The sequence below is a fragment of the Centrocercus urophasianus genome, unplaced genomic scaffold (genome assembly GCF_019232065.1).
Source record: "Centrocercus urophasianus isolate 14NV4802_14NV808 unplaced genomic scaffold, USGS_Curo_1.0 seq_15, whole genome shotgun sequence".
NCBI classification, from domain to species: domain Eukaryota; kingdom Metazoa; phylum Chordata; class Aves; order Galliformes; family Phasianidae; genus Centrocercus; species Centrocercus urophasianus.
In genome coordinates this window covers 4,583,094-4,605,490 of record NW_024884697.1, presented here as the reverse complement: position 1 = coordinate 4,605,490, position 22,397 = coordinate 4,583,094, and the positions used below count along the sequence as shown (strand labels likewise).

Genomic DNA, 22,397 nt, shown 5'->3' with positions numbered 1-22,397 from the left:
CTCCCACTCAATGCTCGTTTCCAGGAGTTGGCAACTCTGAACCTGCTGTGAACCTACAGCCAGTGCTCACATTGCAATCCTAGAATTGCACTGCTTAAAAGGAAGAAGTTGCATTACATGTGTCAATTTAGGACAATGGGAATGATGCTTGTATTTTCCCCCTAGAGATCATCTAAATCTATAGCTATCCCTTAATTGGGCACTTAGGTTTTTGTTGTAACAATCTCTGAATAGCATCCAAACAGGACATTTTTAGGAACTAATTTTAAAGACTAAAAAAAAAAAACAAACCAAATGGATTGGGGATTTTCACAACAAATCTTGAAGTAACAGGCATTGTAATCCTCTGATTGTTCACTCCCCCCCCCTTATTTATTTTTAAGTAACGTTTTTTGAAAAGTTTTCCATGCAATAAGATCTTGGAAGAAATTTAGTTTAAATTTCAATTTTTGAAGGTTCATTTTTCAACTACTGAAAATCGCTTTTCTGTGCGTTTTTACAGATACACCACATACACAACAGGGGATTTCGCTCCCCCCTCGAAGACATCATGAGGCAATCAAGTTTACTTCAAACTATAGTGAAATCAAGTAGGCTTCAGACATCTACTTAGATTTTCTACAGCATTTGATATGAAAACCAGTTACGGAGAAGGTTTTTCTTTAAGACATAGCCACTGGGCATGCAGCATGTTTGACAACGTTTCAGACTCCCAATGCTTGTTTTACAATCCATCTGTGGTAAAATATTAAAAAAAAAAAGTGTTTATTGATAAAGGGCATAGACAGATGTTTCTCTCGTTAACAATGAATTACAGAGGAAAGCTGACAGATCTAGGCAACTGAATGAGCCAGGAAAAAAAAAAAAAAAATTAAAGAGAAGAATAGACCTCTTGATTTTGTAGATATTTCAAATACAGTTATCCGCTGCCAGAAGTTAATAATTTTCAATTACCTGGGTCTGTTTCAGGGAAATGAAGTGCACTTATGTGACGCCAGGCCACCCAGTGCCACTGGACCACGTGCCAGAGAGGTCTGCAGTCAATGGCACGAGTGGTGGGTCAAGCGAGCTGCTAATTTTTATTTTTATTTTTTGCATCTCTGAGTGAGTCAGTGGTGCAGAGCCATGGAGAAGCAAGAAACAGAAAGAGCGAGTGTGTATCAAACAGGACAACAGCATCACGCCTTTGGATTAGGAGGATGAAGGCTCCTCGTTCTTTTTCAAGGTTATATAAGAAAAGATAGCTCATCAGCTGTGACTTGCAACCAGTCTGGAACCGCTTTCAAGAACACTGATAGAGTAACTGAGAGCAATAACAGCACAGTGTGGTTTAGGGCAGAAAGGCTCAAGGTTGGTTCAGCAGGAACTGCCTCTCTTACACCCAGAGGGTAATGAGCTGCACACAGCTGGGCAACAGGGATAGATCTTATCCACACTCCAACCCCTCTGTACAGAAGCCATCGTATCTAAGTGGCAAGAAACTGAGAAAGCTGTAGATTAGCTTTGCAATGACCTGCTAACACTGCTGAGAGATGTTCTGTGGTAGGCCCTTCTGTCAGAGCTGCATTTGCTTTAGCATGGTAATTCACACTGAGGAAAAAAAATAGAAATAAAAATCAGTAGATTACTAATATCATTTCATTAAAGATCAAGGGCTGCATTTATGGAAATAACTAATGTCACAAACCTTAACACCTCACACTAAGATTCAGAGAACAATCCAAGAACTGAACCAGGACGTGAAAACAACGAGAATGAAACACTTGGGCTGCTGTTCTTCTGGCAACGTGAAGCAGCTCAACTTCTGCAGCACAACAGGGCAAGAAAGGACACGAATTCCCTGCATACCTCTTCACAACAGATGGAGCATCCCAGGTGGCAGCAGAAGGAAGGACAAGCGGAGAACAGCTGGACACGGCTGCCTCCTCTCAGGGTGAGGGATCCAGCAGGGCTGCATGTACAAGCATGGCATAGAAGCCCCTGCCTGGTGCTAAGGAAAAAAAAAAACAAAAAACAAAAAAAACTCTGTCCTTCCAGTGCAGAAAATATGCTGCCCCTTATAGGGAGCAATGGGTGAGCTCACAAAGTAATGGTCAGGAGGCCATGCAGTCCTTCCTGCTGATTTTGAGGTTTCTCAGGAAGCAGTGCCTTGAACCTGGCATCAAGTAGCACTATCATCATTTTCTGGGCAAGGGGATCCACACAAGAGAAACTGTCCCATAGCAGGGACCAGACTCAGGATACTTGATCTTCATCTGAGTTGTAGGATGCAAGAAAACAGAGCTTCAGTATAAGCTTTTTTTTTTTTTTTTTTTTTTTTTTTTTTATTTTATTAAAAAAAAACAAAATAAAAAAAATATAAAGAAAAGCATCATTAAAATCACCAAAACAGGCACTAGTGGTACAGTATGCAACTCCTTTGTGAATTGGCTCATTTAGGCATTCATTTAAATACAGTAATTAAGATTTAACACAAAACAGAAGCTGCTTTCAGATGTCATTTTGAAGGCCAGATGATCTTCTCTTTATTAATATTATAATTTTAAACTATTGTCAGCTGATTTTTTAAGGATCAAGCTGTGAGCAAAGAGAATACACTGCTGAAGTGTCCTATTTATGTAATACAGTTTCAATGAAAATGAGGAATTGATTATAAATCTGTGATACAGAGGATGGAGAAACTACACGACTAAATCTCAAGGTGCTTTATCTGGACGAGAGGAGAGAATTTATCACTTCAACATCTGCCATTCACCTATAATATTTAACACCATATGGAAGAACAACACCGTTTAAGGCAACATATCTCTGAAAACCTTTATGAGAAAGCCAGCAGCTTACTGCAAATGAAAAATGAAATCCTGGAGGAACACGAATGCTTCTATTCCTTTTACAAAGGAATGCAGAATGCGGGGGAAAAGCAATTAAAGTACGAAGATTCTAAAGGGGAATAATTATTTCACAATTATTTGAGAACATTACATTTATTGCCCTAATTAGTTTTTATTTTCCAAGCAGGCATTCTAAGTCCTGCATTTTTCTGCACCTATGAAGGCTTTTTTCTTGTTTTCCCACATCTTTGCTTAGTAAAGCTCATCCTCGCTCTATGTATGCATTCTGTACATTGTGACTTGAGCCTCTGTTAGCCTTACCCAGCCACCAGTCTGCTTTAATCAAAGGAAGCAGTGTCAGAAGATGCAATTGTATGTACACGCAAGAAATAATCCACTATAGGAAACTGTATGTAGAAATGAAGTAAAAAAAATAATAATAATTCATCTCTCTGCTTTATAGGGAAAAAAAAAAATATGACTAAGTTATAAGATCCTCTCTAGAAGGATCTTGCCAAGATGTATTCCTTTTATTCCAGGAGTTTTTAAAAACCACTGAATTTTGTACACCTTTCTCCTATACCAGTTGGGTGAAGTATTTTTATACTAACCTATGAATTAATTATGAAATTTGAATAGTCCATATGCTTATAAAATATCAAACATCCTAAAATGCCAATGAAATATTTAGACTTGTCAAAGTTTTTAAAGCAATCATAAGTGATGATTAATTTGGATGATGAATACATGTGGGGGAGGCTTAAAAACTTGTGAGATCACATCATAGGAAGTGAAAGATATATTTAAATATTAATGTGCTAAGAGTTATGGCAGGCTAAATACTGAATGCGACTCTAGTCAGTTACTAGGAAAGAGGATGGGGAGAAGGCACCCCAAAACCATAATCATTCAGCTGATACCTAAAGATCTGCCTTCCCTTCTGAAGATCCTTGTAAACGATCGAGAATTTTCCTTTCCTTTCAGTGCACTCTCAACAATGACCCAGGGAATCGTGGTCCATTAAGTTACGGTTAAGTAACAAGCCACAATACTTCAAATAAAGCTACTGCTATACCAAAGTTAAAGAAATGCCAGTACAAAGGTGAGGGTATGGATTCAAAACAGCTGATAGCAGGATATCCATTTTCAGTAAGCAACTCATGGTTTGACATTCTACATACAAAAGAAACAGGTAGCTGATAAATTAGTTCTGACAGTATGCTGAGCTTCCCCTGAGGTGAAGTTGAAAAAAAAAAATGCTGTGACCTCCAGTTTACGCTGGGAAAGTCCCTGTTTTGCACGTTTAGTGGGGAAAGGTTTTGTTTGTTAAGTGCACAAGCAACCCATGAATGACAACATCCTTTCTTTATTAAACAATGTATGCAAAGAGTATTGAAGATTGATCTTCACTACCTTTTAAATCAGCACATTGCATTTTTTTGTTTCTTATTTTTTAAAAAAAAAAAAAAAAAAAAAAAGACAGGAATTCAACAGTGAATACCTTTCATGCATAATTGCTACGGAACCCAAGCAGCTGCATGTGAACTGCTGTAAGCCATCTGACAAGGGTATCACATTTTATTGACATGATACCCAGATATGAACTACTACAGTAAAATTTGAGTTTGCCTTGGTAGTAAAAAGGGCTATTTGTCATTTACATTAAAGGAAATCCCAGGCAGCAGAACATGCATCATGAAACCAAAAATCTTTTGTGGTATTGCACAAATGCACAAATCAATGTAGGGGTTTACAATGATGAATAGTTAATAGTCAAAGCAACCACTTTACAACCATACTGTTGGCATCTACAGGTAACTCAGTGAAATTACTAAGCAAATTACAATGAACTCATGCTTTGTAACTGCATTTAGGAACCATTAACCCTCTCCAAACCTGCCCAAATACACACGTTTACTTCCATTTGTATCTTCATGTTTGGTTCTTCCTCAAAAACAACACGTGCAAGCTCTGAATAACATCAAACAGTTCCTGATCTTTCAGTTACATGTAAGCAAGAATTTGTGATGGATGGAGCATCCAACTTGCCATCTACCCTCAAGAACAAGAAGTTCATGCTTCATATCCTGGAGCGTCTATTTTTCAATGCTATTTTCTATTAATAATTTTTTTTTCTTCTTCAGTAAAACTGCCAATCAGTTACTAATCAGGCACAGTAATGCTATGCATATGGTTTAATTACACTAAATAATCATGCCCAAAGTATCTGATGTTGTTTTACTTATATTTGTCTAGATAGCAGCAGCAGCAAAGCAAAGAAGGCTGCAACATTTGAGAGGAATTAATTTGAGAGAGGTAAGAGTATTTTCACTACCAAGCTAGCATTGGATTTTCAAAATAGATATGAAAAATGAAAATTCTCCTTCCCTACTGCATGTTGAAAGCACATATAATACTGAAAATAACCCCTTTTACAAAGAACCTTTGAATGTGTAAACAATGTGAAGTGTAAGTGATACTGCATGGCACCAATTCCTGATTTCCCACTGGCATAAAAAAAAATAAAATCCTATTCTGCAAATTTTCACTGCAAAACAGAAGAGATTTTTACATGCATCTCGCTAATTGCCTCACTCCAAAATAGGAAATTCCTTTCTGCTAAAGACTGAACGAAGCTATACTCAATGGCTAGACCAGATGGCGAGGTTAAAAGTTTTGTGCTGCATCATAACTTCAAGTATGCTCTGCGCTGTACTGTCACAGCACAGCACGCTGCTGGTGTCTCAATGCACGTCTGGGGTGGGCCAGCCAAAGGGCAAGGTGTGAAAATGCCCCTGACCCTTAATGCGTAATCAAACTGCATTCTCTTCAGCACTGATTAGTCCAGAGAGCTGGGGACTGGCACATAAATGCACATTGCTAGAAGGACGAAATAACATTTTAAACAGCAAATTACACAGTTTTAGAAAGGTGGCATTGGAAAGCCTCCACTGAGAGCATTTATTTTCAAGATTTTTTCAGGATGGACGCTCTCTTAGTTAACAAGGATTTACTCTCAACATTAATTTGTATGCATGACACATGATCCCTTGAAATCATACAATCTCCACAATTACTTCGACTGGCAGCAAAGCAAGCTTGGCTAATACAAGGAGGCAGCATTTCCAGAACAACACAACACAACCACTAGAGATGCAGGAAGTTTTTTTTCTTCAAGAAAAGTGCTCTCCGCAACAAATAAGAGGGACCAGCATCAAATCCTACAAAAAAAAAAAAAATAATAATGTGTGTGCGGGAGCAATTCCCCCTCAGTTTCATTGTCCCACCCCAGTATTTACAGATGTGCTTCAAACCTGACATATCTAGTCATTTTTGTTTCTTTAGACATACATGTAGACTTGCGCCTGATGAACACCGACGGTGTTTCAAACTGTGTTAAAATACACCATGGATGTCTCCCAGACACAGTGTGCAGAACCAAGAGTCTGACATGGTACTCCCCCCTTGAGGGGCAAGTTAGAGATAAAGTTATATAAGCCCAAGTAATAACGTGGCATCATCAGATGCAGTTAATAATGCCTCTGAGCCTGCAGATGTTTGTTAGAGGCAGCTTTTCTCACTGCCCAGAAGGACAGCAGGTAGAAAGTCTAATCAAAGCAGAGACAGTGAAGACAAGGGAAAGTGTGGCTGTGGCAAGACCCTACAGAGAGCTGGAAAGCAAGCGAACTGAACGTTCAGTGCAACTTTGTGCCCCATCAGTCAAACCCTATGTTATTTTTATGCAAAAGGACAGAAATACAGCACCTTTTTCAACTCAGCCTAGCTGACCGATACCAATAAGAACACAGACCTTAAAGGGAGGGAGAGAGCGAAAACAACAGAGAACTCATTTGAATTAAGATCACTAACCAGAGGAAACGGGCAGCATTTACACACTCTGTTGTCCTCTGAAGACTAAAAAAGTGTACAGTCGTTCACACGAAGGAGGTTCTGCCCCTGCTCCTTCTCTATCACACTTACTAAATCCCAGCTGCCTGAACAACTGCCTACTGCCGAATGCCTTTGCTCAGACAGGAAAGGAAGCATACCACCTGAGCAGAAAGTTTGTTGCCAGTAAAAGAGGTAACAAAAGTCGAAATCGTCTTGGATGGGGGCACAGCAGACAACCCGATTTGTGCAAATCGCAGGTGACAGTCTGCAGCATGCCCGGGTTTATTTACATTTGTAACTTAAGCGCTGCTTCAACCAGAATAGCTCCAGTGCAGACTCAATGCCAAAGCCTCTCGCTTCACACTCATGCAACTCAAACCACAACTGTCATCCTGATGAAAGAAAGAAAAAGCAACAAAATAAAAGGCATTCTAGAAACGGTACAAACGCAGCACAGCGCTCAGCGTTTGTATCTTTCGGCGTTCCCCCTTTTCCTAGCTTTTGGTTTTCCCCCCCCCAACGAGGCTGAGGTTACCTGAAATTTCCTGTCAATTGGCAAAGCCCAAGAGGATGATCACAGAAACTTTCAGATCGAGATTAATGGAGCAGAGACTGGAGACTAGGAAACGCTTCTCTGCCTGAAATTCCAGCGTTCGGCACCCCCTGATAAACCTTATCACCGCTCCAACTGCACGTAAAGCACAGCCTCGTGCTAATTAGCGCTGCCTGCACCAGACAGCTGGCGGAACTTAAGAAATACAGAGGGAGAGAAGAAGAAAAAAGCCCTGCTTTCTGCCTGCTCTTAGTCCCATGCGCTCGCAGCTGCAGCTGCCGCTCCATCAGGACGTGCGAAGCGGGACCGGGCTTCGAGGAGCGGGGTTCGGTTCCACAGCACGCAGCCCGAGCGCAGCGACGCTCACGTTTCCCCCCCCCTTGGCACCAGCGGCGCCCAGCGTTCCCTCGCCCGGCCCTCTGGGGAGCACAAAGCAACTGCGAGGCACTCGGCTGGGCTGGCAGGGAGGAGGGAAGAAGCCCCAGTGCCACTTACATTCTATCAGAGACCAGCAAGCGGCCGTCGACCATCATCTCCGGAAGGAAATCCAGCTTGAACGAAGAAGTCATGCTGCGCTCCGGGCGCGGCGGCGGTCTGCAGGGAGGATGTGGCGGGGCTCGCCGGATCCCACAACTGCGCCGGGCGGCGGAGAGGCAGGCACAGGTGCGGAGGCCTCCCCGCAGCAGCCGCCAGCCCCGGCAGTTGTCACATTTCTCTCCCCCTCTTGGTTTTTCCGCCAATCCCCTCCGAAATCGACTGCTGAGGCAACTGTCGGTGAAGCGCCAGGTGCTGAGCGGGGAGGCGGAGCCACGTCCCCGCTGCAGCTCTCCGTTAACCCCTGAGCCCCCGGCGGGTCCCGCCGCTCCGGGCAGAGGCCTAACGGGAGCCCCGCCGCCGCGCCCGGCGTACGAGCGGAGAGCGCGAGCCGCGCCGAGCACCGCGCAAACTTTGAGGCAGCGAGCGGGGCCTCCGCCGACTGCCCCTTCCTCGGGCACGGAGGTCGCGCCAAGCCTTGCCCTGCTGGAGCTGCAGATGGCACTGAGGGGAAACCCTCATCCTGAGTGCCTAAAAAACCTCGAGCTGTCGGTTTGCCCCCTCCTCCTCCCCCCTCTTGTCACGGGGGGGGGCGTGTGGGGTAGGAAGGTGCAGACGTCTCACCGCACAGAGGGCACAGGGGATGGATATATCGGTGGGCTCTGCCCACCCAAACGGTTCAGACCTCAGCACCCAAACTGGGGCCACTGCTTCGTGAGGTGATGCTGTGGCAATGAGCCCCACCTGATCGAAAAACAGGATTTTGGCAGGTACCAATGGATTTTACACAGCAAACCCTCACATCTGTAACACACCAGAAGCCCCTTCCCAGTCATGCTGCACTGAGAGCTGTCCACAGCAAAGGCACAGAAGTGGCATCGCTAAGACGTACACCAAACTCTACACATACAGACAGGAGAAGCAACTCCCCTTCCCTCCCCTCCTCCCCCCCCACCCCACGCTTCCGCCCCCTGAAAATCTGTATAAATTTTCCTCTGCCTCTCCCAAAACCTCCTTGCTTCAGTACATAGCAGCTCCAGGCGAAAGAATATTAACATACTTGCAAAGATTACTGAAAGATCTGAGCAGTCTAGACAGACAAAATGTTTATCTGCATTGTATTTGCTTCTCATTCTGAATCTCTCTCCACGTTTCATAATTCTATTTGTTCCAGATAATCAGCACTCAAAAAAAGCAACAAAAACTGATTAAGCACTACTACACTTAAACTTTTCGAGTAGTATTTCAGAATAAAATTAAGGCAGGCCAATGCATGAGTATGCTATAAATCGCACCAAGTTTTAGTTAAATTTTGACCACCATCGATTTGATGATAAAAATACAGACTAGGCGAGTTTTCAGAGTCTGGTTTATTGCACTCTTCAAGGTACTTTTCCATTTTAAATAGTTAAAAAGGAAGAAAAAACCCTCAGGCTGCTAAAATTTTTGCCTACTTTGCAAGTCTAAAGAAAGAAAAGGTTTGCTTGGCCCTCAGTGTAATCCCCGTAGGACAGCTGCAGTCCTGCACAGATATCTATGGTGTTATTAATCTGCTCTGTTCTATATGTTTGCATACTGTCCTCAGCTCTGTGGCACCTAAACATCTCTGTAGAGAAACGCAAAGCAAAGCTATGCCTCTCCTTTACTCCATTGATCGCAATTCCTCTCCGCCAGCCATCCGCCAGAGCGTGGGCCTAAAGAGAGGATAAAAAAATAAGTGCAAAGTGGAAATAAAAGGAGAAACCAGCACAGCTCTCTCCAGCTGGATGCAGCCACCTGGGTTTTGATCTGAGGCCTCCATGGTGGTTAATCCAGCCCAGAGCAGAGTTGGATTAACTTTCAATTTCAAAATCTTGCCACTGCAGAAGAGGCAGGTTTTAGCTCAGGAGAAATGCAGACAGCTCTGTCAGGATGAAGATATTCCTGTAAGAAGTCTCCACTCTCCCTTCACCCCGTGGTGGCTGGATCCGTACCTCTCCATCGCTTTGCTGGTGCTACATCTGAGAGACGTCACTCTCCCCAGCCACTTTCAAGGTCTGCATTCCCACCGCTGCTGGCTGAAAAGTCATAGGATAGAAAGGATGGGGAGCGGAGAAGCATCACAAATGATTTTGTTAGAAATCTGACCATGAGATAGTAAGTTCTTTATAAATCCACCCCATTTCACAAGGTGTAAGTGCTTAAAAATGCTTCATTAGAACGTATGTTCTTTTGAAATATTTATTTTCCTTTTAATTACATGTGAATTAGCTGGAAGAAGCTGTAGGGAAGCCCTCTTACTGACTTAAGCCTTCTCAGCAGTTTGTTAAATTCTAGCCTCAAATCCCTTGAGGGAATAGTGGATTCAAAGCAGCTTTTAATCATACTATAAGGAGGGTGAAGTAGTATGTAAGTAGGTCATAGAGAAAGCATTACAAGTGCATAGGTTATTGCTTTATTTAACAACTACAGTGTAACACACTTTTCAAAGCACATTTGCTTTTGCCATTTAAAAGTTAGAGGCAGGAACAGGGTCAAATGCAAAAAGAAACCCAGCCTATAAAAGATACTGAGATAAGACTCAAGGAAAGCTTATAGGAAGAAACTGCATTCAGATCATATGGCTCTCAAACATAAATTATGTAGTGCGTATGTATGAATTAAGTCTCAAATATGGAGAAATAAAATAAATCAACAACAAAAATCTGCACGTTGGCTCTGTTATCTGTAACGGTATTACCACATTCCTGATGGGCACTAGTGTGCAAAATAGCAACTTTTATTAAAAATGAAGGAACACTGCTGAGGTAAAAAAAATTGAAGCTTTGGTCTGTTACTACAGTACAGAGAGAAATGAAGAGGGGTAATAGCAAATGAAGCTGCACTAATTTTCACAGTATGTATCAGACAATAGAGGTAAACAAGAGCTTAGAGGAGCTTCATTATTGCTGTGCAACCATTGTCCACTGATATTAAGCATTTTCAGCTAGTGGAGCATATGGCCGTTTTAAGGAAGGAACCTGGAATTTGGAATGAGCAGTTTGGGGAATTTAACTCCATTCCAGCTACAAATGCCTCTTCCTCAGCGTGCCCTCATTTCAGAGGCCCAGACCCCATCTGTTCCACGGTTGCACTCTCAGTGCCTCAGTTTCTCCATGCACCTAACAAAGCAGATGGAGCAGTTCTACCTCCCATTTGCAGATTAGTCACCATTTAAAAGGCTTTTCAAACTGATAATGTTAGATGCAATTCTCCAAACAATTCAGCCTTTGAAAATGAACACCTCTTCAAAAAGAAACCCACGCAATAGAGGTAGGGCTGGAGAAAGACAAAGGACTTGTCGGATCACTCAATATATGATTTCACTCTGACATCACCGCCACCGTTCTCATCCTTTGCCTTCCGTGTACCACAGCCAAATCCAGCGTAGTGCTCACCTCTCCAAATCCTGCTTCTCACTCATTCCTTAATTGCCACTCTTTTAATCAACTTGCCCCCCAGTGTTGCACCAAGGAAATGCTATTTGGAATCACTTCAAGGGAAAGTTTCCGAGTGACTTCACACTACACCAAGCCTGCAAGGCAGCACGAAGAGAGTTCAAATCCTCTGCTTTACTCTCCCCTAAGCCAATGAACATGCTCTGGATTCAGCTTATCTCTGGCATCAAAGCAAGTTTCTAGGAGAGGAGGCAGAATCAGATCTCAGCAGTGGTGGTGCAAATTCAGAACAGGCTCAAGTGACTCTGGTGGAATCACGATCTTGCACTAATGCAAGTGGAAAAGGAAATCTGGTCCAGATGGTACCAGTGCCAGTACCAGTACCAATGCAAATCAGGTGTTTGCTATCTATCAGAAAGAAATACCTCCTGGGTAAGCCATGAGCAGGGAAAGAGTAGCATGGCTAATAGAGGAAAATAGAGCATCGTGTTTTTGTGGTAGGAAATGAGCATGCCTGTCTATCAGTGACCAGGAAGTCTATGGCTTCACTTCTGGAGGTTCAAGAAAGGCAGTGGAAAGAAAAGCAAAGCACACAAGCACGAATTGAACAAAGCATCTGTGTAGAGCTGCATAATTGTGTGAAAGCAGTAAGCAATTAATGTGGAAAGCAGTAAAATTCCTTGAGCAGCCAACGTAATGGACCCAATTCTGTACAATTTTACCCTTTGCAAATACTTTGATTATTTGTAGCAAGTCCATCGTTAACAGTTAGGTTAGACATTGGAATAAAGTTTTGCTTTATAAACCTTTAAACTTTGAGTAAGGAATTTCTATTTGCTTTATGATTTCTCCTAAAACGAAAAAACCCCACATAACATATTTCCCTTCATCATGCTTTGAGATACAGAACAGTTTGCACACAACCAAAAGCTTTTGAAAGAAAATTAAATTATTAGCTAGAATGATCAATGAATTTTGAGTACTGAAATCTTAGTTGCTATTGAGGAGGAACCAATGGGCTACTCAGTAGCAGCTAATCAGTAATTTTCAGAAATAAACCTCATTTAAAATTAGCCCTGGAAAAAGGTACCTCAAATTAAGCATTTCTAGAGCTTTCACTTGAAGCATACTGATATTATGTAAACTTGGTTGCTATAGTAAAACTTCCTACTCATTTTTTTTTTTTCCTTTCTATTTTATACACTGTAGGGGTGATTTTATCATACTCTGGGTATGAGGCCTTTATTCCATTTCGCAGGTAATAACTCAATCTTCGTGAAACAATTAGGCAAGGTGTTGTGGCATGAGGTGGACACTCAAGGCTACTGAGGGCTTTTACAAAGCTTTGGAGGAACACCCAACTTTGCTAACAGCATTCAAATACTTGGGACGGTCACTTATGACTAATGGAGTCAAATCCTGCTGAGCATCTGGCCATCATGTGTTCCAGTTGGGCTCTCTGTGGCAATCTAAATGTCTAGGACCCAGAGTCACCTTCCTATTGTTTGTTTACAATCCTACTGAAGAGCATTGCTTTTGATCTGTAAGTTTTACCTTTGTATAGTGCTTGTGCGTAGGTACACAGGACCAACCCAGTCCTCTCACAAACTTGGCAACAGGCATTGACTTTTTCTTTATCCTTTTTTTTTCTTTTTCTTTTTCCTTTTTCCTTTTCCCCTTTTCTTTTTTTTTTTTTAATTTTATTTTATATTTTATGAACTATATTGCCACTCACTGATTCCAGCACCAACTGCAACCCCACCAGTAAAGTAAAAAGGGTTCTGCATGCTCTGGGCAAATCTGATTTCCTTCTAAATAATGGGTACTTTAGCAAAAAGAACCCACCTTTCCATACAACTCTAGAAGAGCAACCTATAATGGAGACTTCATATGATTGGATTTGGCTTTTGTAGTATCTTCAGGCGAAGAAGCATAAACTTGTAAGACAAGATGGGTGCTCATATGTGTGAAACTCCATTCTCACAAATGCCTTCACTGGGCAGGGGAAGAGCCCACCATAATCAAACATATCTTAGTGCGAAGTCACTGTGACAACTACTAGGAGACAATAAAAACTCCCCCATTTTATTATCAATTTGAGATTCCTGAAGGTTTTTGTCCAGCTTGGAGGCTGGTTGTTGTGGGAGAGACAGTGGAAGAGGGTGTATGGGTTGGGTACAGGTAAGTGCTGTATCTGGAGTTAGTGCTAAGGGAAGCAATTCCCAAAGCAATGGGCAAAGGCAATTGTAAAATTACGATATGACAGCAGCATGGCAAGAGGATGGATAAGGGACATTGAAAGAGACGGGAAGCCAGAAGTAGACTTTTTTTTAAAAAACCAAATGAAAACAAATTTGTGGGGTTTATTACAGGATCTAAATTAATCTTCTGCCATGCACCTTTGAGTAACTGCAGGATCTTCATAGCATTAACCTCTGTCTTCCTTTCCATTCACTGCTGCCACGTGTTTTTCTTTCCTTTTTACTGCCAACAATTGGCCCTCGCCTTACACTCAATTTGCAACATCTTTAAGGTCTTTTTTCATTTGTTAGTGAAGTGCCTGGCATACATCTTGGTCCTCAGAAATAACAAACAATCACTCTGATAATATGTAAAGTAACTAGCTTTGTTTGACATTGTTATTTCCTGCAGACAGAATCCATTAAATCAGACATGAAGGGAAGAAAGAAAAGGCTCCTACAGCAACTGTAATGCATTTGGACGTGCAGAAAACTGCACCATGCCTGTTTGTATTTTTATTTTTTCCCTAAACCTACATTGTGAGGATTGTCACATAGGTCAGATCAGAAGGTCCACCTAGTCCATGCCCTGTCACTGATAATAGCTTGTAATGGATGCGCAGAGATAGAGAATGAGTAGGGCAAGTGTACTGTCATCCTTTCTATCTTCCAGCAACCAGTGGCTTGGGGACATTCTGAAGTCAAAGACTGAGTCCAAACCAAGTTGTTTAACAGGTTCAAAATCACCGATTCTGATTTCTTTTTCCCTGAGTTCTCTCTCCCAAAGGAACATTTATAAAGTCAAATGTTTATTTCTCCCAGAGCTGCCTGTTAATGGGATGCTCTTAACAATTTCAGAGATTTCAGGCTCAGTACAACAAATAGGAGCGCTGGCTTCCCATTCTGAAGCAAGACATTAAAAACCAGCTAGCTCAGTTTTTAACATAAAATTTTCACTTTTTTTTTTTTTTTTTTTTTTTTTTTTTTGTATAGTCACAATAATTCATATGGAACTTTTGAATCCATTAAATAGCACAGAAATGATTAGCCATGAGGCCCTAAGGCTGGCAACTATTTTGGTATCCTTTTGTGAAAACAACTCGTCAGAAAAAAATTTGGTCACTTTGGATTGCTACATTCAGGCATGGGGGTTAACTAAGTTAAATGTGTGTTCATCAGACGTTCACAGGCAGATCTCCATATGATTCATCTGAGCAGTTCTGCAGAACACCTGATGTTGCCAATGCAGTTCTGTTAGTGTTTTGTTATTTTTAAAGGAGGTTATATAACTCTCTCATTAAAATTAAATGTGGGCTGGAATGATGCAGGCAAATTTTCAAGCTTTAGAGTGAGCTTCTTCCTCGCATTTTAACTGAAAATAGATAATTTTTTAGGCAGAAGAGAAAGAAAACGAAACCAAGAGATTGTTGAAAATAGAGTCTCTTAGAATGTAAGTTTTCTGATAATTCACCGTTTCTTTTCTAGAGGCCCTCAATTCTTCAGATGCTGACCTGCAGCTTCCAGGGAGAGCAGGTGCAGGATTTGAATCTTAAATTCACTCCATAGCACAGCCATGGCATCATCCACAGCTATCTACACTTGCAAGGTTCAATTTCCAGATGATCCACGTCAGGATGCCCTTGCTTTTCTCTTCTCTCCTCTATTTGTCTAAAAGGGATAGCAAATTCCCACGTTCCCTCTCAGATTTTCTGTAATTTTTTCCCCTCCAGCCCTCTGCTCTGTTTTCCTCCTCGTGACAGACTGTTGTCTGGCATCCTCAAAGGCTGCTCTCAAAGATGACCTGCTGATTTGCTGCCATGGGAACTCGGAAGCAAGGACAGTGTTTCCCCTTTGTGCACCCAAAGGCACATGCAACAGTTCCTGATGCCACCACTTTCCGTACTGTAAAACTTTGCCCTCCTCAGTTTCAGAATCGTTGCAGGGACATCAAGAAGGATGTGACTTAAATAACAGAAGCGATTCAGCCTCTCTGGCATCCAGAGCCTAGCAGCAGCCACTGCTGAATTATTTGGAGGAAGGTGAAAAAGTCTAATAGCGAATGCAAGCATGCAAATTGCTTTTTAGAACTGGAGGAGAAAAGCTTAGGCAGCAAAGCGTAAGACTCAGGAAAAACCCTCTCTAATGTAACAGCAGAAAGCATTATCTTCATATAAGTGCAATATTTAAAACTTCCAAAGCAATTTTTTTGGTAATCCTATTCCTTTGAATCAGAGAATTGACCTAAAATTAGTTTATTCTACCAGAATGAGAGACACAGGCTAGCACACCAGCACCAAGTTAGCTGCATGGACAGACAAGCAAGTAATCCTGCTCCTAAACACAATTTTGGGTGCTTTAATTGAAATAAAAGGATCATTTTTTACTTGGCTGCGTTTTACAGGGCAGCTTGTGATCCATACTGTGTCTTTCTTGGTGCACCGGTGCAGGTTTACAGACCACAATTTTTTCCTACAAGTACTGACTCTTAAGAGCCTAAACCAGTAATGTGGTCTTAATGCATAATATAATTTCATGAACCACCTAGACACTGAGTGCAAATTTGAGAGCCGATGCTTTCCAGCAATGTTAATTTGGCCATTAGTTGAGAAAACCTGAAGATGCATCTGTCTGATATTAGCCCAAGAAATGGTCACTGCTCCTTAGCAGAGCAGAGAGAATAAAGTTGTAACAGTAGCTAAAATCCATTCTGCATCCTGCTTGAGCTCATTAGTACTTAGGGTATGTAAGTCTCAAGACTGGAATGGGAGATGAAAACATTAGGGTCCAGATCAAGATTCACCCTAAATTTGGGAAAATTCTTACTTAGACATTCACTGTCTTTATCCATCCCAGAAAGAGAGTTAATCTTCAGCGCAGCATTAACTTGCCAAGACAGTATTAAAGTAAGTTTAATTGCTGCATTTGCTTCCGCTGCAGGGTGAAGTAACACAAAAGCAAAGCAACAACAGAAAAGCTGTGTTTTTGCCATGACATGAGAGTTAGAGGAAAAATCCAGTTTTTGTTTCCTCTGTGAGGATGCCAGCAGTCCTGTTTCATAAACTCCAGCGATTCATCACTATCCCAGGCAGCCAATCATTCAGCAGGTCAAGTCGGAATGGGCTGTGGAGCCAGCAACTCCTGCTGCCCTGATAATGCATGTCATTCCAGGCATGGCGACATGCTTTCTCAACAGCTGCCATTTTCAGTTCCCTTTTATATGGCTGACATACAAGTAAACGTGTTGGAAGCAGTAAAACAGTCATAGAGAAGCAGTTGCAAAGACAAACAGCACCTGCACATGATAATCTCTAATGTATTAGAGAGTGAAGAAGAATATGTTTTGAAACAGAATTTCTTTCTTTTAAAAACATCACTTTACATCAGGGAGTTTACATGAGCGTGTGTGTGAAAGAGAGAGATTTTATTTTATTTTTTTTACAATGTGCTCAGATAAATGTCCAGACATTCATCTTGGTTATAACCCTAGCAGATGTAACTAGAGGGAAAAAATACAACACAAAAAAAACTAGCCATCATTAGAGAAAAAAGCTTGCCACAATTCATCTGTGATATATGATTTGGTATAGTTAGATGTTCCTGAATTCAGTAACGCTCTCTTTAAGAAACACAAGTGCTCTAATTAAGGGAAAAGATAATGGTTTTCTTCTGTTGTTTGTTTTCAGCTTTTATCCCTTATAATCTGACCTAAATTTCATGAATTACTTGTTCAATAGCTCATCCCTGAATTATGTGTAGTTGAATAATTTTTTGCAGATGAAAACTAACTTCTAGGGGAGGGGGATTATAGAAATAAACAGTCACAATAAACAAATGTTTAAACTTGTGTGCACATGTGCATGTGGTGTACATACACACCGATGTATACCTGCATGTTAGACAGAGAGCATGTGCAATTTATGTATACAGAACATGGAAGGACCCCATGCGTGCACATAAATGGCAAAAGAAAATAAAAATAATTGCTTTCCATAACAGTGCTGGAACAAGATTTCAAATGCATAGGATTATCCATATTAATTTATGGTAATCTGCAAATGAATGCTGTGGAGACAGTACAGGTTATCCAAAATGGTACTTGCATTTAATGAGAAACTACCACAAAATATCAAGATAGATTTAGTTGCATCTTCTAATACTCCCCAAATAAATATCATGCAAAAGACAAAGTAAAAGGCACGCTTCCCCTTTGGAACAACTGTCAAAGGAAAGCTAAGCCTTTCTTTCTATACAAAGTCCTCCTCGACATCTTGCTTTCAGATTTCATCAACTTAGGTGTTTTCAGGGCTGTAAGCAGTGAACTTTCCATCAGCAGCATCTTCAGCTAATTAACCCTCCTGATTACAATAATTAGTATTGATTCACTTCTGAATGACTTCTTAAGTATTCAAGCACAATCTACACTTGCAGTAAAACTTCTAGATATGAATATTAATTGAATGCCCTCCTTTGTTTTTCAGCCCCAAAGGTATAGTTTGCAATCTTATATACTTAAATTTGATAACAGAAACACTTCAGTTTTATTCTCATTTAACAAAGAGAATATTAACATATTGATGTTACAGATTGTGCTTTGTGAATCCGGAAAAAATAAAGACAAAGATTCCAGGCTAATAAATAAATATCTTTCACTTCCATTTCCCATGGCAGAATGGAAAGCCAAGTCCCACATTAGCACCTTGCTCTACCAGGTACGACCAAGGACAGTATTTCTTTTTGGCATTACTCCTGGTCATTGCAAGAACAAATAACTCATGCAGAGTCTCTGTATTAGCTCTCTTAGCACTGTTATGGAAACAGATGTTGCCAAGTTTGACAACTGCTAGGCACCACATTGCTTTGTGAATGGGCGAGATTTAGCATAGGTAAGGTTGAGGACACCTGTGATGTTAAGAGCATGAGAGCTCTAAACCTATACAGTCTGTCAAAAGCCAACAATTTTGTTCAGGCATGCTAAGAAATAGCATATGTTACAGATTTGCTTCACTTTCTTTGATGTTAATAATAATTGTTATGGCTCAAAAAGCAGTATTTCAGTAAATATTCATACTTTTTTTTTTTTTTTTTTTTTTTTTTTTTTTTTTTGTAGCAGGATTCACACAGACTAATTCAAAAATTAGTCTTTGATGTGAATGGAATGTCAGAAAACACCTTTGGAAAAATACAAAGTAATTGGCAATCTAAGTAAAAAATCTTCATTTTATGGATTTTATGCAGCATTTAATCTGAAAACATAGGAGCTACTGAAAGTTTAGTATGAACTCACCTGTGAGAAGAGCGCTTGGGAAAGAGTTTTAGTATTGAATAGTCCTTGTAAGTGGAGGGTGAGTGTGCTGTCCAGGTGTCTCTGGGTGTCTGCTACAGACGTGGCACCCACCCTACTCTGGGCAGTCACCAAAGGGGAATTTCCATGTCAGCAGAGCGAGCTGCTCACCGGGCTTCCCGGCACAAAGGGCATCAGCTGCCAGAGAACACAAACTGCGGGCGGATAACTTGGTAAAACACAACGCACCCGGAGCTGGCAGTGGGGAGCAGTTGTGAACTAGTTAATGTTTGGCTCCAAAGAAGTTCTCCAAAGAAAGTGAATTACTGCATGGTCCCGTTGTACTAAACACAATCCGTGCACTCTTCATGTTTATGCACAGCACACAGTATGCAGGCACCACCTGATAATCCATAACCTCTACGCTTCAGGCGTATTTTATGCGATATTACCTTATTATTCATGTAAACTCTTTCATATTGATTTATACCATCTCAACACAAGGGAAGGAGATGAGACAATGATAGAAAAAATGCAAAGAAGCACAGCAAACACTCAGAGTCTCCCATAAAACACTGCTGTTGAAAATACATGCTTAGAAAGTTTTGATCCGTACCAATAAATCTTTAATGTTTTGTTTTGTTTTGTGTTGTTTTAAATTAAGGGGTCCTGATCCTGTATAAATCATGCACTAGGATCCAGATTAAAAAAAAAAAAAATCACAAAGCCCTTAAGATTAATTGATCCAAGCAAAAAATAAACCACACTGACAACCATCTACCTGTTCTCTCGGAAGTAAAGACTACAATTAAACTGAAAGTGATGCATTTACTTAAGATGCAAACTATTTAAAGGCTTTACATAGCTTCAGAAACTCCATGAGATTGATGACAATTCATTTCATTTAAGACACAGGCTGCTGTTCAAGTAAAGACTCCAAATTTTTGAAGAGCTTTGTAACAGTTTATTTTCCTAGTGCATCATGTCTGTGAACATTTTTCCAGATGCAAAACAAAAACTGTTAAGTGTTCAGATCCTATGGCTGTCAAAATAGATAGATAATTCACAAAATGTCATATGAATAATTTGTTAGATTTTGGGATATGAATAGGAATCATCCAGGTAAATTATTCTGCCTGACCTTAAAAATTCTAACATATGCTAATAGCTGGATTATAAAAATGGAAAGTAGCATAGGCTCCCACTTTGAGATCTGATTTATCATTTTTATTGCATTTTCATTACCTAAACAAAATTAGAAGCAGTATCTTCAAAACAGCAGTTAAAGTTGATATGATCGGGCATAAAATCATGCAAGGGCACATTTGGCAACTATGCATTCGCCAGATTGACAGCAGTATTGTAAGCTTTCAGAATCAATAAGTTTTCTCTTCACAGTTAAAGGAGAGGATGATACCAATAAATCTCCAACTTAATGCCATGGAATAATTGTAAGACGCAAACCTCCCCCTCCCTGCACTACTAGCAGCGGATCTCAGATGAAACAACCTTCACAAATTAGGCAATAGACTTCATATTATACTGCATACACAGAAAGATTAAGGGAAATGAAAAAGGGGCTGAGAAAAGGAAAGAAAAAACACAACAAAAACACCCCATCGCCAGACATACATTAAGCTAGTTTGACAGCACCATTGTTCAGCTGTCCCATTGTCAGACCAAAAGATGTATTCAGTGCTATGATGTCTGCTAGCAAATAAACAAAAGACTACATTTTTCAAAGCGGGGTGCCAATTCCAGCATAATTCTGTGTGTGTGTGTGTGTGTGTGTGTGTCTGTGTGTGTCTCTGAAAAGAGAACTCGGTGCTGGCCCCCCGCTAAACCTGGGAGCATAAAGAATATATGTATAATCCCACATGCAGAAGTATCTGTGTATTTTTAAAACATCTTCAAGTGGAGAGGACGAGGCAGAGCATTAATAACTATTTACACAGGGTAAGTGAAAATTAAAGTGGTATTTAGGGCACTAGCTCTAATATGGAGTCTCCCTGAGCTTTTTCCATGCTTATTCCATGCCCAGTGCATAATAATGAGGCAGGCAGAAATATTGCAAAGGAGGTGATAAAAGAAATACCGCCTTTCATTTAAGGGGAAAAAAAAAAAAAAAAAAAAAAAAAAGGAAGAAAAAAAGAAAGATACATAAATATTATATTTTCCCTCCTTGCCCTCTCCGTACATTTGTCGTCATACATGAAATGTGCGGTTCTAACTCATGGAAACGTTCCCTGCACGCAGCAATGCCTGTCTTTTCCTTTAAATAGGGAAACTACTTAATACCCAGCACGGATATAGTTGCAGCGGGCCCAGGCAACTCGAAAGCACGCGTTAAAACAAAGGAGACAACATACCTTAAAAGCAGCTCCTCATTTCTCATAGTAACAGCGGATTTGGGACAGCGCATGCTTTCTGCACCGATATTCTCAACAAAAGCCAGTTCAGAAGTGCGCTCAAACATCAATGCCACAGTAGCTACTCACTAATGGCTACTCTTTCTCTCTCTAGGCAGACGCTGAGTGGTGGAGCAAAGGGGCCCCTGCAGATTCACTAAGCAGAAATAATCCTCTCTGACAAGTTATGTTGTCTGGGCATATTTTACATTAATGCACTGTGCTGCCTATAGGGGTCTTGTTTGCGTTCACTCTAGCCTAGCTGGTGTTAGCTCTCTTAATTACTATAAAAAAAATAATTAGTGACAACCCCCCTTTCCCTCACCTCCCCTGGAAAAAAAAAAAAAAAAATAACGGAAAGAAAAGAAAGGCAAATATATGGGTGAAGGAAGGAAGGATTTCCCCCTCTGGAAGGATGCATGCTTGATATGGATCTTTTGTTTGCCCTGTGAACTCGGTGAATACAGTGGCAAACAGATGCTGCAGTTCGCGAGGCTTGTGCACTTGAAGGGAATTGGGTTAGAGGCTCTTTCTGGGGCTTTGGAGTCGCAGCTGGAGCTCTTACTCTCTGCCTCCTTCCCTTCCCTTCCCTGTTCAAGGCTGAGTGGCTTTATGGGACCTGCCAGCTCGCATCAGAGAGACTGGGGAGTATTCATGCAGGCACCTGCGGATCTTCTGTAAGTTTTCCCTTTATCTGAGCAATTTTAACCCCTCCAAAACACAAATCCTTTACGTTACTTTAACAAGTAACAGTTTGCTTGAACCCAGCCCCATGTGCTTGGTTTGGCAGAGTTCTGGCAGACAGGAAGGGGGTTGCATTATTCACTGATTTACTCACTTCCGATGTATGAAAGGAACTATAGCGTGACTCTGATTTCAAGGAAACAGCCTTTTGGGCATTAATTGGGAGATCTGCCATGTGATTTAGAAATTGGTTGTGGACTTCTCAGTTGCCAGGGCAGTCAAAGAGAGGTTTATATTCACATCTTGGTTTCAGCTTCTGGTGCTGATTGGTGAATCTTTAAACCATGCCAGAAGGGCTGTTTTTTTCTTTTTTCTTCTTCTTCTTTTTCTTTCTTCTTCTTTCTTTTTCTTTTTTCTTTTTTTTTTTTTCTTTTTCTTTCTTCTTCTTTCTTCTTCTTTTTTCTTTTTCTTTTTCTTTTTCTTTTTCTTTTTCTTTTTCTTTTTCTTTTTCTTTTTTCTTTTTCTTTTTCTTTTTCTTTTTCTTTTTCTTTTTCTTTTT

The 22,397-nt window shown here is 40.8% G+C and overlaps 1 protein-coding gene across 3 annotated transcripts in view; it reads right to left on the bottom strand.

Annotated features, from left to right (window-relative positions):
- The window catches only part of CELF2 (CUGBP Elav-like family member 2), a 364,188-nt gene that overhangs the window by 224,599 nt on the left and 117,192 nt on the right, over positions 1–22,397 (bottom strand). The window lies entirely within an intron of this gene.